The 18624-nt window shown below is 46.7% G+C and overlaps 1 protein-coding gene across 2 annotated transcripts in view; it reads right to left on the bottom strand.

Annotated features, from left to right (window-relative positions):
• The window catches only part of CYRIB (CYFIP related Rac1 interactor B), a 97731-nt gene extending 79544 nt beyond the window's left edge, over positions 1-18187 (bottom strand). For both annotated transcript variants that reach the window (XM_064644766.1, XM_064644819.1), the window contains exon 1: positions 18099-18187. The gene's annotated coding sequence lies outside the window, so the exon portion shown is untranslated. The remainder of the gene's footprint in view (positions 1-18098) is intronic.
• Positions 18188-18624: the final 437 nt, after the last annotated feature.

Genomic DNA, 18624 nt, shown 5'->3' with positions numbered 1-18624 from the left:
GAGATGGATGATTTTTGTTCCTTGTAGCATTATAAACCACTTGGGGCTTGGTAGGGTGGGGTTAGATAAGGAAAATTTCCTACTGAAACCATGAGCAGGTTTATAATTATATTTATTCCTTGGGGCTCTCTAAAGTTGTATGATACCTTTGATTTTACCTTTGATTTATTTTTTTTTTTTCTCCCAGGCAACTAACGATAGGATAAGAGGACACAGTCTTAAGCTGCACCAGGAGAGGTTTAGGTTGGACATTAGGAAGAGGTTCTTCCCAGAAAGGGTGATTGGGCATTGGAATGGGCTGCCCAGGGAGGTGGTGGAGTCACTGTCCCTGGAGGTTTTTAAGAAAAGACTGGATGTGGCACTTAGTGCCATGGTCTAGTTGACATGGTGGTGTTGGGTCATAGGTTGGACTCAATGATCTTAGAGGTCTTTTCCAACCTAAATGGTTCTGTGATTCTGTGATTTGGATCTCACATCTTGCAAAAGTGCAAGAATGCCCACACCCTGAGCATCACTGATGCTTTAACAGCAGCTGCACACTAAGACATCCACATCCCACATAATAATTGAAGCATAAAAAATTATTGAACACTGTGGAAAATGCTGCATGACTAAACAACCCAGCAATTTTCTATTAGTTCTGCCCTCACTTTTAATTTCTTAATTGCTTCTTCTGAATACAAAATTATTTTACCAGGCTATTACTGCAATAAATATTTAAAAAAAAATCCACAACAAAATTAAAGATTATATTTGCCAACTAGTATCATAAAATAAAAGACTGGTAACAAAACATAACTGCTCCAATGCTGCTAAATACCTGAGGATTGTGTTGTTAGTAGGAATGTTGGTGCCAGGCAGGTATGGCTGACCGGAAAGAAAAGAGGTCAGAGCGTTTTCATCAAGAAAAGATTAATAAGCTCCAAATATACAATTGGATGTATATGTATTGTTTATATGTGTGTACATGCCAGTGACAAAAGATGACTTTATTTTATGTATGGATGGCCAGATACGTAAATAAAACCAAAGGAGCGAACCTGCCCTTAGGTGCCCTGCAGTGTTTGGATACTTGGGCTGCTTTTCAGCCTAATGGTAGCCCAGGGGAGAGAGTCCAAAGGGAAAAGGAAGTCACAGCCACCCTCTGCCCTGTGCACTCAGCAGGGACAATAGAGTGCTCTGGCCACTGACAGCAGCCTTGTTTGTCTTGGGGGGTTGAACACCAACAACTTTTCCATTACATGGATGAATATAGAAATAGAAAGTAAGCATCCTATTCCCAAAGATTATTCTTTTTTAAAAAAATGAAGAGATGAAATTTCTTACAGAAAACATCAAGAATGGAAGAAAGGCAGCTTTGCAGAGCTCCCTTGTTACACCGTGGTGATTCAAAGCACCTTTCAGTTTGGATAAAGCAGTCACATTCACACTACAGAGTCCTTTAGGGCTTTCATTTTGGATAGTACAAATCCTCTGATATAAATGTCGCTTTTCAGGAATATAAACAGTTGCAATAAAACAGGAACAATCTACATAAATTTTGAAAAGCGCAGACAAAACAAAAAGCCAAGGTCAAATCACTGGATGCTCACAAGGATCCCTAAAGTGCTTCCAGATACTGTAATACCAAACAATTACAATGTTTTATACTTTCATGGAGACAGACAAGCGCAGTCTCAGAATGCCTTTCCCCCCTCAAAAAAAGGTCATTTTGATTTTTAGGTAGCAAGTGGGGAAACAGAGGAGTTCAGTTTTTTTACCCTGACAGACCTGGTGAAAAGCCTGTCATCTCCTCTTGCTGTGCCCCAGTCACTTCACATGACTAATTACATCAGTCATATCTCTTCTTCTGCCATTACAAAGTCTGAAATTATTTCCAAGATCACTCATCTGGTGATGTAGTGGCTCCCTACAAATGATTAGCACAGCCTCTTCGTATGGGGAGCCTCAGCTAACATATACAGCACACACTCAATCAATGAACACTTCTTTAAGTCAAATGACACAAGAGAGTTCAGTGTGGGACTGAGATCAAGAATAATGGGGATTGTACAATATAAAGCTCTTTTGTTTTCACATTTTGCTGCCTTTCCTCAAAAGTACAGTTTACCTGTATGAAACAGGGAAGCAAAAAGAGGAATAAAGAGAAAATGTCAGGTGTTAAGCCTGCACTGTAAGAAAACTGCAGACCAGTAAGCACAGGGGAAGATGGAAAGAGGAACTGCAGCTATTTTAATCATGTTTTATCTCTACTGGAAAATAGATGAATTAGATTAGTAGACTGTTACAGAACAGAGCAGAACACAGTATTAGACACCAAGATCTTTAAGCTGCTTATAACAATTTGTGAAATACAGAATTTCTTCAGTGTTCACTGCATGGACACCATTGCACTGCCACGTACTTTGAGTAGTTGCAGTGGTGAACCTACACCAGTAGCAAACAGGCAAGAGAAGAGGCCTGCTAAGTAATTGAGATAACCCAGCCCTACCATGTTTAGGAGCATGGCCCCAGGCTGTGCTTACAAATTTATGGCACTCAAGTAGAGGAAAAATCCAAGATGCACCCATTCTTCTGCAGAAGTGGAAAAGCTACAATCACCTTTGCTCATATGAAAGGCACCTTTCTCCAGCAAAGCTCCTAAATGTCACTGGATTTATTCACTCTGGGTAGCAGTCAGTGCCTTTAAGTAAAGGCTTCACCGAGTCACAGGAGGCTGTGAATCAGGGGTGATGTAGAGTGGCAGAGTTTCACTTGACCTCCCATTAGCCTCAGTCAAGCCAGTTTATTTTACAAAGTAAACCACCAGGACCACAGGAGGAAATAAACCATATATCTGAACTGGAACTTTCTCATAAACAAATTTTCTTTTTTTCTCTTCCCCACAAAATGTTTCAGATCAATCAGCAGCATTATAGTATTCCAGTTAATGGACAGAATCAATGTTTTAGAGAACAGGGAAGGCAATATCTAAGAGGGCTAGACTGTCTCATTATTCTCTGGAAGAGAATCCAGTTTTTTGTTTTGAATTGGTTTGGGGTTTTTGACCAAACACAATTGTGCTGCCCTGATGGAAACAAATATTCATTGATTCAGTAAGATTTCTGTCTACCTCAGGAGCATAACACTGGTATTTTACTTTGATCACATCCTTTGTAGTGATGTAATCGTTGTAGGGGTTTTGTTTATTGCTTGCAGCTTGGTTTTTTGGGGTTTCCCCTCCCTCACCCCTCCAAAGTGCTTAATTCATTTCTTATTAGAAGCCCTCAGAATAACTTTTGGCTCGTAAGTGATTTTTGGGCTGTCTCTAGGTGTTACCAAGGGACATTGTGAAGAGACCATTTCACTTTGCCTCAGCTGTTCCTTTTGCTGTAGCTGTACTTAGTTTCCTCTTCACATCACAGTGGAAGTTGCAATCTTCTGTTGGGGAAGTAGGTAACCTAACTAAAGCACCTCAGAGAAGGGCTCTGGAGACCATCAATCTCAGGGGACAATTTCAAAATTCAGTGAACAGGGACTTCACAAAATAACAGTCTTAGGTACTGCTGGGCAAGACATAAGCAAGAACAAGCATCTCAGGCTGCATCCAATAGGATGTGTTCCTTGACCTCCAGTAACATGACCACAAGCTCAGGGTGCTCAGCACCCCACAGGACTGCAGTGTCACTGTTGCCACTGTTCTTCCCTTCCACCACTAATTTGCTTTGAAAGGACCTGGCTGTTTAGTCCCGTCTGAAAAGTAAAATTCAACTTAGTTGATCAAAACCTGAACTGGTTTTGCAACATTCACTTGAACTACTATAAACCAAATTTATCTTTAGTGTGTGATCTAAGCGATACTGAGGACAAGGCTACTGAATAATGAGAGAAAAAAAATTATGATTTTGTTATTAGCTCACCAACTACATCTACCTCATTAAAATAACACTGTTATGATGCAGTCATCTGCTGTATCCCATTATACTGCTACTTCATGCAATTCCATCAATATGCTCCAAAGAGCAGCAGACATTAAAATCATATTAGTGTACCCAATGTCTGAATGTAAAAAACTTTGAAGAAACCTTTTTCCCATCAGTACACACATTTTCTTGTAGGCTTTTCTGTGACCTCGTATGAAGTGGTTACTCTTTCTGTGGGATGAGAAATTCCCAGTCATCCATCACCCGCATGGTAGGTGTATTTGGGTTACAAAGTGAAGTCTTTGAGAGCAATTGTTTTAAGAAGCCTTGATAGAAATAGAACCCCTTACTGCTCACTGTCCAAGTGCAAGGAAGAGTTTGTTAGGAGAGGAAGTGGAAAGCCAGGACTTTCCCCCGTGCTGTAATCTGTGAGGGACAGACTGGGTGCAGATGAAAGCTGCCATGAAACAAAGCGTTTAGACCGCGCTTAAACACTTCCTTTGCTGAGCAACTGTAACACTGCACAGCAGACGTCTTTCTCTTCCTTTTTCCTGAGCATGAATATGGCACTCGGGGCTAAATCGAGCACCAAGTACAGCTGTTTAATATTCAGTTAGCAAGAAAAGAGAGTAAAGCTGATATTGCATATTGCAATTGCTTAAACTTATTCTGACTTTTCCCAATTGATTAAAAGATAATATTTTTTATGTCCAGCTGATAAACCCCACGCATGAGCTGGGAAACATTCTGTGCCTGTTTATAGCAATCTAGATACAGTCCCATCTGAGACATCTGGGTTCCTGGAGTCAGAGCTTAGGTGCCTATTAAGTTAATGATCAGACTAGAACAAGAAGCTTTTCCCCATGACCACACCACCTCTGCAGGATTGCATCACAAACCAGCAGGATTTTCTAAATACAGGGTCATATTCTCCTGAATCTAAATGAGTCCCATCTCAGGCAGTGAACAAGCTAAAAAGTGGAAAGAAGCAAAATAGTCTTCTCTTGTGAGGTATTAGGCTGTAGCCATTCTCCTTGTCCCAGGACATACAGCCTGCACTGCTCTGGAAATCTGGTTTATGATGCTGGACACTCAGCAGCATGTGTATACTGCCAAGTCAACCTGCACATGTCATCTCCTGCCCAGCTGGCGAGATGTAAGAGAGAGACTGGAGGAGATGCTAGCAAAGGCACTGCGAACATTGCAGGGAAGAGGAGAGGTGGAAACAGAGGAACCTGGAAATTTTGCATTGAGAAAGCTCCAGTGGGAAATGTAGGGCACACAAAACCCATATCAGGAGAAAATTACCATTCATTAGTTACACTGTTCACAGGACTTTTTATGTTTCAATTATTTTTTCTTCTCTTCCAAGAAAAGGCAAGTGGTACCTGCTTCTTCATGCTCCCATTATGTTCCCATTCTTATTTTAATCTTAATTGTTTATCCATTGATTTTTACTTTAAAAGGCTGGTAAGGGCAGATGTAGAGAATATAACATTTCTGTGATTTGCTCAAAGAAGACCAGCTTAAACAGAGATGTGAGAGGGCCTGGGGAACCATGTGAGAGCAGGGAGCAGAGTAAGTGCACCGAGACATTCGTAAGTGTGCTTGCTTCTAAATGGTATTAATGGGGTCACTCCTGTCCTAAGGCACAATACGCTGCTGCTCGGATGACAGACTCTGCCCCTGAGCTTCTGAAAGGTTTTGCAGCTGAGTGTGACAAGCTTGGGTTTAGTGCAGAGGGGGCTGCACTCAGGACTTGAATGTGGCCAGATGGCAAAGGGGGCATGTGTCCCCAGTGGAAGACTGAAGGGCTACCAAGAAATAAGGCTGACAGTAGAAGACCATGGTGCAGAAAAAAACCTCATGTCATGCTGAGGCTTGGACAAAGGTTTCAGAAGAAATGGATGTTTTGGGAAAGGTTGAAATGGGGCGACATTACAACATAATGCCTGTCAGTGAAAAGGAATGGCTGCAGGTTTATTCTGCAATAAGCCTTAAATTTGTTCAATGAAGAACGTTTCAAAACCTTCCTCATCCTGCACAAGTACAGCCATTCGCCCAATGACTCTGTTTTCTCTTTTCAATGCTATATTCTTCTGTTATTGCAGAGAAATAGAAGATATACTTTTAAATTAAGAAACTGTAATTAAGTAGGCAATAAACAACATGGGGTGATCCAAATATGTAGCAGTTTGGAACTCTCCTTGTTTATGGCCTTTCTTACGAAAACATTTGTTGAAGCCTGGTCTCTCTTCACTATAGTCCATCCCTGCCACAAGGTATCACAGGCAGCCCTGGGAGAATTTTGTTAGAATTAATCACTTATCAAATTCTTATAAAGGATTTATTTAATTCTGAAAGGTGCTAAGGGAAAAGCACACACATACACATGTGCATCCAGAGCTTTAGGATAAAAGAAGTAAAAATATGGTCATATGATTTTCTCTCTCAGGAAAAAGGATACAGGCATTTACTAGTCAGTAAGGGAGTTTTTTGTTTGTTTTTGTTTTGTGATCTTTAAAAATGCCTAATAGATTTCTTGTGAGCCGCCTGTTTCACTTTAATGCAGAGTTAACCCTTGCAATTCATTAATTGATTTTACATTGCATTAAATATTGCAATGAATTCAGCTTCATATTCTACACTTCTATCTCTGTTATAAAACAAAAGCTCTACTAGCTTTACTTGGCTCAAAACCAATACGGTGAACTACTCTTAATTATTAATAATCCGTTTCCCCTTCAATAAAACTTTTTGGACTTTTGCTACAGTAGGACGATATATTTATTTGGTGTGTGGGGTTCAGAGCAATACAGTGCACTCTCTCTGGGAAAGAATCCAAAAATAACTATCTACTTGATATCAACCCAAGGGATTTCCTAAGGGAATGGGAGTATCATTTCAGGGCAGATCATCAGTGGTTTAGGGGAATTAGACAAATTCATGTCTGGGGAACAGATGCCTCAGGGTTAGTAAATGTGTGAGAGAACCTTTCCCCCTCGGTCACCAGTTCAAGTCCATCCAGCACAGCAGTGACTGGAAGCTATTAAACATCTAATGAACTTCTGGGGCCTCCTGAAACAGGGAGTGAGATTCCTAACAGACACTTGCTTACATCTTGGAGCCGCTCCCACCCAAACTTGCAGTCTCAACAGCAATACATAGAAACAGAAACTGGAATAAGCATGGTGGAGTAAAGAACACATCTGCAAAATGCAGTAAGCAGGCTTCTGGGCTGGCAATCCAGCTTTAGATTTACTGCTGGCACTTTCCTATTCTTTCAAAGAAAGAAAATGATGTATTGCAAAGCACTGTGTTACATAACCTTTCTTCACAACCTCCATCCAAAGGGCCCAGAAACCTCACAAACCCACATTTACAATGTCTCAGACCTTGGGGAAGATAAAAGAGTAAAGAAGGATTTGATTTCATGCTTGGAGGACAGTTCTGGCAGTCCTGGGACTCCCAAACTGCTGCATGCTGCACATCCAGCTTTGGTGCAAGTCTGCTAGGAGAAAGGAGGGACAAATGCTGAGCATTACAACCACAAACCACAGCTGTTGATGGGAATTGGCAGGAGACCAGGGAATGCTGGGAAGCATAGATGGCCTGCAGCAGAAGGTAGGGCTGAGGAGGGCTCTCTGACACTTGAAGCTTTTTTTATTCATCTCCTGGTGCTTTTCCATCCTGGCATCTGGTTTCTGTGATAGCGCAAGGGAGGGACGGTATGGTGCAATTTTATGGTATGTTCTCCTAGGTTATGTTGGCACCTCCTCGGGTAAACATGTCTCAGCACAGGCTCAGGTTCGCTGTGCCCCTGGGTTCAGATTATTTGCAGTGCTTTATTTTGCTGATAGCTCAGCCCAGTTGCCTCTGTTTTTCATTTGAGGAGGAGGGGGTCGAGACTTGCCAACTGTCCTCCTGCTCCCTCAGGACAGAGCCACGCTGAGGGGCAGAGACAAGCTGTGGCACAGCCCTGTCCCTCAGCAGAGCTGCCACCAGAAGGGCATGTGATGGGGCTCGTAGGTCTGTGGTCCAGCGCAGGAACTGGTGAAGCTGGAGCTTTGTGCTACAAGACCCTGGATGTACCCTGGCGCTCTCATTTCCTCATGCCCTTTTGAGTGGAAGCTCTTCAGGGCTCTCTTTATCCACTCATATGGTACACGACTAAACTGTGCCCAAATTCTGCCATAGGCTTCTGAATAGCGCAATAGTATAAATTACAAAGAGTATGCAAGTTTTAATGGCTGAAAAATGAGGAGAGAGAAAAAAGAGGAAAGGTTTTCTGTAATGGGATCTGCTGCTTATCCACTTTTGTTACTAGCATGTGCAAATCTTGCTATTCTGGTCCATTATATTCAACAATCTTATACTCAGAGGCAGGTGAAATGTCATACCTCGGGGTAAATTTTCTCTGCAGTAGGCAGAGAATTTGTCCTTTAAACACCCTTAGTACTAATGAGACATTGATCCAGCAATTTAAAATCCAAGAGATACAGATGTCTCATGTGGGACCATTTTCAAATGTGTTGACATTTTGATTCACAAAATGAGACACTTTTAGAAACAAATGCAAATTCATTTCATTCTAGATTTGAGGTCAGCTGGATACTGGAAGAGAAATGTGCAATGAATGTTTAGTATGCTCATCAACTATCTTTTAATCTCTGTACACTCAAGGGATAAAAGTGACATCAGAGAGAGGAAGGACAATTTCTAGTTTTCTGTATTAACTAGTACATCCTCTCATGGGTCTGGAACCTAAATTCACCTATTGCACTTGCAATAATAGTGTCTAGGGCAAGAGGAGGCTTTGGGATAAGGGACAGAGTTTCAGTAACCTCTGAAAATATGTCTTTTGCACTATTGAATATGCTTCCATCTCTGAAAAGCTCTGATTCTGCTGAGCTCCACCTGGGGGAGTTTTCAGTGTTTTACCGATGTCAGTGAAATTCATGGTAGGACTGGAGCCCAACAGTGCAGGAAACAAAACAAAACAAAAAACACACCAAGGGAGGGTTGCTTAATTTGTTCCCAGGTCAATGCTCTGGCCACTCTTCCAGCTCAGAAATTATTCAGCACACTATGAGAAAGATGATCTAAACAAACATTTAGAACACATCCACAGCTGCCCGACAGATAATGAGTTCCTCGTAGGTCAAACCTTAGTGAAATCCAGCAAAGCCTGAGTGTTGGTCTGAGCTCTATCCTGCAGAAGAGGGTAAGGCAGATATGGGACAACTTTGGGGAAGGATCACTTGGCAAGTTGCTGGGTCTCAACTGGGTGTGAACTACCAGCACCTGCCCTTGGACCAAGGCCTGGGGGTCACTGCCATGGCTGCAGGCAGGGCACTGGGGGCAGAAACGTGGCTCATCTGCCTCCCGTCCCCCTGTACTTGAGCATCTCCCAACAGAGGGGACTGTCAGGCAGGGCCTGCAGGGGCTGGCTCTGGATTCCCCCAGCAGCAAGGACACCTCTGACTGCCTCTCAAAGTCTCCCAGCAGCAGGGCTGATGAGAGGCTGGGGCATGCTGGACACATGGGTACTAATGCGGATGGAGTCTGTGCTATTACTTCACAGGGGGATTTCACAGGAAGCCCGTGTCTCCTCTTGAGTGGACATGAGCATTCCCTGTTGCAGACACCCCAGCTGGTGAATGTCACATGACAGGGGGAGCATGAGGACTCGGATCATTTCATGCATGAGGAACTAGGGGAGGAGAAAAAACACAAGGCAAGTTCCTTGCCAAAGTCCCCCTGCAGAGCAGCCTCTGCCCTTCCCCTTCCTCAGCAGGGCTGGTGCAGAAGGGGTTGCATTTCTGGGAGCTGCTGCCCAGGGGAAGTTACACCAATTTGGTGCTGACTGAGAACACAACTTCCCTCGCAGACACACGTACAAGAGTGCCCAACAGAGTTAAGAGGAAAAGCCCAAATGCTGTGCAGTATACAAATGACTGTATCCAGCTCTATGAAAACAAATGCCCAGGACAACTCCGTGCAGCATTGGGCAAAGTGCTGATAAGCCACGATCTTTCTGGTGGCCTTGAATCAGATGGACCTCTCCAAGGGCTCTGGAAAGTGCTCTGGCCTGCCAGTTGGATCAGCAAGCACACAGGGTTATCAGGATCAGTCCTTTTCTACATGCTCACTCAAGCACAGTATTCTCCTTCTGGGCCCCTGCTCTCCTCTCTTGCTTCCTCAAACCGACTGACATGCTGCAGGAGTCTGCAGGGGGATGAATTTACTGGTCCTTTACCAGCTACATGATCTCTTGGAAGCCCTGTGCAAAGGCACGAGGGAGAGAAGAGTCATCACTCAGGTGGCATTTTCTCACCGAACAAGAGTTCTGAGTGTATCCACTGACTGCTTCTCACAACAGGTAGTTCATTTTTTAAGAAAATGATGACAGACCAAACAGAACCTCAACAACTTTAAAAGACCATTTTTTTTGTATGAACAGCAGCTAAAGGTCCCGGGTACATTCATACCTCAATACATAAATGTATTGTAGAGATGTTGTGAATCATGTTATGTCCAGGCACACAATGGGGCAGCAGGCCTGGAACAGGTACAAGTGGATCTAAAGCAAGTTTTGCTCCTAAATGCAATTATAGTAATGCCAGTAACCAGGATATATCAGCTGTGGATTCTGAGCACAAGAAGTCCTAGGATAAGATTTGCAACTTTGAGCCACTCCTAAAAGCATCTCCTTTCAAGGCAGTAATCCTGGAAAAGAAACTTGGTTCCAACCCTTACATAGAGATGGGAGTGGCTTCTTCATTCTCGTTTGATGGATTGCTGTAGGCCATTGCCAGTGGATATCTGTGATACTCAGAGAGCACTAACATGAGAACACTAACATACAGTAAATATTTCTTAGTGCCTCAACGTAAGCAAGATGCCAGACAGACCCACTAATGCACAAAAGATTGTATTTGGTGTTCAGCAAGTCCTTCAGCCGGAGTTAGGATTCACAGGCAGGAGCATCTGCTCTGCTCTGTTCTGGAACTGCCAGAACAGTCTTGGGAATAGGGCTCCTATTTTTTCCCTTTGAGTTTTGTTGACTGGTCCAGACCCACCACCATGACAACCCAAATCGTCCCTGGAGTTTGCAGACCACAGAGATACTCCCCTTGACACTACCCTGTGTGTCTGTGTCTCTGGTGAAACACTGAGTTGGAGGGAACATAAATCATCCATCACATAACTCTGTCCTGATGGCAGCAGCTGTCCACTTCCAGGAGCACGCTGCTGGATGAGGCTCACAGAGACAGGCTCCAGTTGTCCCTCCCTAGGGCAGTGCAGAAGAGATGAGACCCAGGGAAATAAGCCTCCTCCAGGTCCTTTGTGGGCTGCCGTGGTCCTCCAGAGAACAACCACACGTCCATTCCCATTTTGGGATGGTCCCTGCCGCTTGCCTGAAACGGCCCAGACACCTCACAAGCCTCCAGCCTCCCTGCTGGAGGCTTCTGGGCAGCAACGTGCCTGATGCAGTCCAGCTCTCGCTGCTCCGGTGGGAGGATGGTGTGAGGAGTGTGAATCCAGCCCTGCCACCCAGGATGAAGCTCTGCAGCCACTGCTGGCTGCTGACAGCCAAACCAGAGCCCTCTCTTGCTCTGTTTCACTGGAGGGAGGTCATCAGTTTAACCGCACTGGAGCAACGCCAGTCCTTTGAGTAAACTTTTCAAAGCTTCACTAAGGCATTGTTTAATTTTGATTTCCAAGTGACCTCCAATTCCTCTGGATATGCTAGGGGTGGAAGAACATTCTCTCCCAGGAGTTCAACTCTGGCAGTGGGCACAGGGCCTAGCAAGGCAGTTCCCAGGGAAAGGGGGAGAGAGGTGAAGGCTCTTGTTGTTCTCCCCTCCCTCAAACACATCACCTCCACCCCCAAATAGGAGCAGCCATGTATCACCTCCACCAGCAGAGCCAAATAACTCAACCACCCCTCCTGCAACTCCCTTCCCCAGCAACTCAAGATCCCTTTTTCATATCATTTTCCCTTCTCCCAGCAAATATCCACTGTTTCCCACCCAGTATATTGCAGATTTTAACTTGCACCAATAAACCTGTTTGCATAGGTCATGCTGCAAATGAAAACAACAGCAGGACATAAAATGAAAAATAGTCTGCAAAGAACCAAACCACCCAAGAGTTATTCTAGTGAGGTGAATAATTCAGTGACTGGTTTTTACTGCAGCCCCGTTAACAGCAACACAATTACAGTGGAGGAAAATAAACCACAGCTGGGGAGAGGAAACAAGTGTCTTGGGGGCTCCTATCTCACCGAGGAAACAGTGGGTGGATCCGGTCCCCAGCGTGGGACTCAGGCCACATCCAGGGCTCTGACAGCAAGTGACCTTAGCACGATGCTTCCAAGGCTGCATTCACAGCAGCTGAGCAAAGAAATTAAAGGAGTGTGGTAAAAAATGCTCTGGCTGTTGCTAGCACTTCAGAGTGCTGAAAGTAGCACTGGTATTGGCACAAGGTTAGTGGCATCTGCACATCTCTCTGCTAACTGCTGACTGAGCCCTTCAGGGAAGCGAAGCTGCAAGGACAGGAGTGGGACAAGGCGAGGGAAGTGTGAGCTGCAAACCTCTACTTGTCTTGCTTAGTATCAGATGAATGTTAATTCTCTGCTGGTTTGTACAGCCACAGACATGCCTGTTCCTACTAATTTTAGCTCTTGCCTAATTTAAAACTACAGACATGCTATTTTCATGGTGGGCTTTTTTTTCCTCTTTTTAACAGGTTGTAGGCTGCCAGATGCACTCCGTGTGGTTAAGAAATTGGTGCTGTCCAAGGGGAGGTGAGAAACCTTTTTTGTTAAAAATAAGAACAAAATTGTACATTCAAACTTGGAGCTGTTAAGCTCCAAGAGCAAGTCTTGGTGGCAGAGCAGCCTGCCTGTGCTGGGCTGAGGGAGGGAGCAGAGCCTCTGGCCTCGCTGCCTTGTGGTCTGGAGATGCACCTTCCTCAATCCTCAGACGTCCCATCCCTGCCATCTCTCAGCTGTGCACACACAGATGATGTGCTGTGCTCAGGAGCACAAATAAAACCATCTGCCCTCTCTACCTTCACTCTGTCCACCCATACACCCAACCCTGCTTACAAGCCCTTGCTTCTCCTGCTCCAAACTACACCTGCACTTAGACCCCTTCTCCCTGCCCCTGCGCCTTTCCTCCCACACGTGCAAGCACCTTCTCCTGCCTCTGCTCCTCCTCTGGCACATGAATCTGCCCCCCATCTCCTGCAAAGGTGAACAGTACATGAAGTGCTGAGCCTGCCCGCAGCGGGAGGCAACCCTGTGCTAGAAACGGGTGTGAAAAAGTGGTGAAGTGAGGAAACATTTGTGAGAGGAAGTGAGTGGGTGGAGGGAAAAGCCTGGAGTGAACAAAAATCAACAAATAACACATTGAAACTTGAGCTCTGAGTGCCCAGGGTGGATAAAAGGAACTGAAATACAAAAAAAGAACACAAAAATTACTATGGGAATGCAAGTATTCTATGGTAACATACACCAAATGTATGCTAGGGAACAAAGTACTGAAAACAAAGAGGAGGCTCAAAATGAAAAGTCTTGAGAGCAAATGCCTGAACAGCAGCACAGGTAGCTCCCATGAGGGTGAGCAGGGAAGGCATCAGACCATGCACATGCATCTTACTGGATCTAGGTTACTAAATCTCAAAATCCAAGTGGACTGAAGGTGTCTCACTAAACACAGACACAGATTTTAGCAGTTATTAATAGACTGCATGCCCCTGCACATTTTCATTTAGTACTTTCAAGTAAAGCACTTTAAAGATAATATTAAAAAAAAATTAAAAAGGAAGTGTTATTTCTAGAACAATCAAAATGGAAGCCCAGCTCTGCTGTTTCTCATAGAGCAGTAGTTCCTCGGTTAAGTTTTCTCCCTGACAGATGTAGCAGTGCACAGACTTAGGAATACAATTCCCAGCTTTTCAGACTATTACTTGTGTATTCCTGACCCGTAAACCTTTCCTTCCCTCTCTAGCCTTGCAGAGCAAGATTGGTGGTGCTATAAGTTTCAGTAACATACCACAGAAGATCTTGTTTTTCTCCTTAAAGGACAACAAACTTGACTCAAGGGCCTGTACCAGAAGCCAGCCAGTTTTGACCTCTGAGAATCAGCCCATGCAACCTCAGCTACCACTAGTGAGAAATTATTCAGACAAGTCACTCCTCTAACCACTCACCCAGTGAGTGGGTTGCATCCAAGTTGCTGCCATGGTCATGGGGAATGAGCAATGAACAGGTAAACAGCTATTATGGTGTGCACAGAAAAAACTATCCAGTTTTCATTGCATCTCATTTTCCTTCCCACGCGTTTCAAACCAGCCTGTTCCATAGGGATTGCCTGCAGAAGAGGAGGTTCACTTCCACACATAGGAAGACTGCCTATACCACTTTCATTTTAAGAGGATAAAAAAAGTGATCTGAGAGTTGTCTGTATATTATTCCCCAAATTTGTCAGTGGAGGAGCCCAAACATGCACACTCGGCATGACACCGCTCCCTCTGGGGCTACGGCGAGCAAGCGCTCTTGGAAAGCCGGCAGTGCATCCGTGCCACGGGTTACAGTGATCGCTACTGACAGGTTCTTCATGGTATCACAACAAATTAGGTCACAGATTAGATTTTCATAGCACAGATTACAACTTGTGTCTATATCTTTTTGTTAGAGAGGGTTGTGGCCAGGAGGTTTGACCTCAAGATTGGGAACAAGGCAGATGTTGGGGGCTGGGGAGGCCCTATTTCTGGCTGAGACAAAGAATATCTTAGTGAAACTCAGATAAAATGCCTAGTTTTCTGCTGTCATCAGAAGATTTGGTATTTTTCCCTTTCTATACAGCAAGCCTTTTGAGAAATAATGAGTTTGTCCACTAGATATCCTGGAGTAGATCTTACAGCATTGTTGCAAAAGAGAGAGCAAAACCAGCATTTTATACAAACTGCATTTTTGATGATAGAAAAGTAGCTTGCACCTTGTGAAAAACTGCTGGGAATGAAAACCAAAGCTACCTATTAGACTTATCCCACCTATTGCCATAAGGTCACGTGTACACTCAGTTTGAGCATCTCTGGTTTAGAAAGATCTTAAGGGAATAAATTCATATGTGCAGTGTTCAAAAACCAACCAAGAAAAAAAAGAAAAAACACTGGGTGGAAGAGTTTTAAAATATACCCAGCAAGGACAGTAATAGAACTCAGGCACCAAAAAAAATCTGAGCTATATCAAGCTCCACACAGAGCAGCGCAGAACAAAGGTTTCCAACAGCTGAGTAACTGCAGACACCGTGCAAAGTGCTTCCTACCCACTGTGAGATACAGCCCGGCTGCAGATTTGAAATCCTGCTCCAGCAGCTGGGTTCCAGCAGACTGCCAGGGCTGAGCTCTGCTCCCAGCCGCCTCCTCCCTCGGAGCTGAGCTGCTGCAGAGGAGAGAAGGCACCTGGGAGCCAGTGAGCTGGATTCAGCTCCCAGTGGAAACATGCAGGTCTGTGTGGGGGCAGCGATTCAGCTGATAAGCAAGCCCACAGCCATGGCAGGCACTAAAGGAAAACCTAACCCAGGCAGTTTATGGGGAGAGGTCTTGGACTGAGCTAACTCGGAGACAAGCCTTTCTAACTCAGGGTTGAGAGAGCACTGCGGGAACGACCTTCAGCTTACAGAAACAGTCCTGACACCCACGATGGGATCACATCTGTGCTTGGGCAGCCTGGAGACCCACACCGGGTCTCTGCTGAGCCTCTAGAGCATGTACTTAGTCAATTAGGGCAGTTCTGCTTATACCTGCTGGCAAACCAACCTGTAGTCTCTAATCAAGCTCTCAAGGCTGTCTGCAGGCAGAGGACACAGCCTCTCTTCCTGTTCCCAGGGCAGCAAGAGGAGCACATGATGCTGTGCCTGTTCCCTATCTGCAAGTTTAGACATGCTGGTGCTCAGTGACCTCCACTCTGCCTCACAGCAAGCCAGCCAGCCCCATCTCCAGGTGCCAGCACTGCTGGCCTGAGTCACTGTGGCTGTGCCTCCAGCTCTGAAAGGATCTCACACGTCACTTCAGCAGTTTTTCACAGGAAATATGCTTTTACTTTCAAAATACTCTGCCTTGTTCTCCACCAGCAAGCACAGGAAGTATCTCAAACACCAGTCTTTATTTTTGTTAGCCACAATTTATCCTCTGATACCTTTGAGTACTAAGAAATAGCAGTTGTGAGTGGCTGTGCCCTCCCACACTCAGAGGTGGAATTGAGCTTTTAACTATCTCCAGTGCATCAGCTTCTCCCTTCTCCACTGCCCTTGCTGGGCATGCTCATATTTAGAGGCACAGAATGAGGCCTAATAATTTTTCCTCAAGCCTGAGCTGTGCCTCGCAGATTATTGAAAATCCATTGCACGTGCTCCTTGCTGGGCAGTCTGAACTATCGATCTCAGTCAAAGAAATGGATGCTCTGGACTTTATTGGAATTGTCTTTAAAAGTCCATGACTATTCCTGCTGGATGCTGAGTGCTTCCTAGTCTCCCTGCAGAGCACTGCCTCAGACCTGCTCAGAAACTCCTTCATGGCAAGGGGGCTCCTCCTGCTAAGCCGTGGAGGGAACCACATCACTGATCCTGGGAGACCAAGTGGTGGCACCTGTCCAAGAACGGAATGACAAGGCCTCTGGCCCGAGCAGTGCTCAAAGCAGCAGGTAGGGACTGCTGCCTGCAACAGCAGCTGGAAAGCATCCCACTGCCTGGATAGGCACCAGCTCCCAGTCCCTGCTGAGCAGGAGCACAGGAGGAGCCATGCAGTGAAGTGCTGCCTCTCGCTAAGGCAAGATGACTCTGAGCAGCTCTTCCATGCAGCATGAAGCACCAAAGTGACCTGGAGTGCCTGTGTGCACCCGGGAGGGTCCCTCAGAGCGAACATTCCCCACTCTCCCTGCAGCAGTCAGTTCCGGCCTCCTTGACATAGAACAGGCAGCAGCCATTGCCAGGCTTGATTTCAGTCAAGCACTGAAACAAAGAGGATGTTGCACTTCCACCAAAATCCCACATCTCTTCAAAGCACTTCTCAGTTTGAGGTGCAGATGTGGGGTTTTCTTTGTTTGAATGAAAAAAGGGCCTTTCTACTCTTGTAATCGCACACCCAACAAAACACTGAATAAACATACTCATCAAGACTTTTGGGGTCATGTGTATTAGGGATAACAGTTCATTTTTAAATGGCACAAGGGTAAATCTGCTCTAAACCATATAGCCAGGTAATCTTTACAGTTTAGAGGCTGCTCTCTCTTATTTCCTCTGTTTCACCACTAACCCTTTTGAAATGCTATGGCTTGCTCAAGAGAGGGGTAATTTTCACACACAGTCATGATCTCAACCACACCACCATTCCTGCCCAGACGAGGAAGTACCAGATGCCCAAAGCAGAAGTGATCGCCTCCTCACCAGCCAGTCCAGCACTTTTCTGGCTGCTGGGCTGAACTTCGGGGTACAAGATTTGCATGAACGACGACGACTGTTAAGTTTCCAGCCTGGTACCTGTCTGAGCCTCAGACAGCAGCACAAGAAGCCTCCAGCCAAAGATGGTCACTGCTGCTCCCAGCCCGGACGGCCATGAGCAGCACGCCTTGTTCACAGAACCAAACCGTGGTTTCCTCTTGAGGCCAACCAGCCCAGGGTGCTGCTGTTCGGCTTCAACCCGGCAGCGGCTGAAGATGGTGCGGGTTAATGCCACACCGGTGGCACAGAGGACCCTCTCGCCCCTGGCCTGTCACCCCCTCGCAGACATGAGCAGATTCCCCCCCGGCCCCTGCTGACCCGGGCGGCCTCACAGTCCCGGTGCACCGAGGGAAGCAGAGCCCGGCCAGGGCTCCCTTCGGCCGCCCTTGTGCCGCCGCAGCTCTGCCCGCGGCCCCACAGACCTCTCGGCCCCGTGGGAGGCGGCGGGAAGGCGCTGTCCGGGAATTCTGAGCATCCTCCACTGGCCCCGCCGATCCGCGCCCTCCGGCCCGGGGCTGGGGAACAGCGGGGCGGGGGCTCCCCCGGGTCCTCCCCGCCCCGCGGCTCCCCACGGGTGCCCACCCCACGGCTCCGCTCAGGCTCCTCCCGGCTCCCTCGGGCGATCCCCATCTCCCTGTCGCTCCCTCCCCGCTCCTCCCGCCCGGGGGGCACGGGCAGCCCCTACCTGGGCGCGGGGCGAAGCCTCGTCCCTCCGGCTGTCGGCGGCGTCACGGCCGCAGGTTGTGGCTGCGGGCGGCGGTGCCGCATCGATATAAAAGGAAGCGGCGCGGGGGGAGGGAGAGGCGGCCCCGGCACCTTCGCCGCGCCCGGCCCCGATCCCCCCCCAGCCTCCCTCCCCGCCGCCCCGGGAGCAGCGGCTGCGGCTCCCCCCGGGCAGCCCCCGCGGGGCAGCGGCACTCGGGGGGTGTTTACTCCGTCGGGCCGGAGGTAAAGGATGGGGCTCAGGTCAGAGCCCTCCCCTCAGGCCCCGCATCCATCCGGGGGGTGAGGAGGGACCCTTCGTGAGGAGTCAGACACGGCCCTGCCCTCTGGGGGCACACACGACGCAGCAGAGCGCGGGCGAGGCTCTGCTGCCATGGGAAGGATCCAGCCACATGCCAGAGCACCTTGCAGACTCCAAATGTGTGTACACCAAACCCAGCCATCTCCACCAGTCTCCGTTGGAGCTACCCTGGCCCGGGAGGTACCTG

Source organism: Pseudopipra pipra, chromosome 1, assembly GCF_036250125.1.
Source record: "Pseudopipra pipra isolate bDixPip1 chromosome 1, bDixPip1.hap1, whole genome shotgun sequence".
Taxonomy (NCBI): domain Eukaryota; kingdom Metazoa; phylum Chordata; class Aves; order Passeriformes; family Pipridae; genus Pseudopipra; species Pseudopipra pipra.
This window is presented reverse-complemented; position numbering and strand designations above follow the sequence as displayed.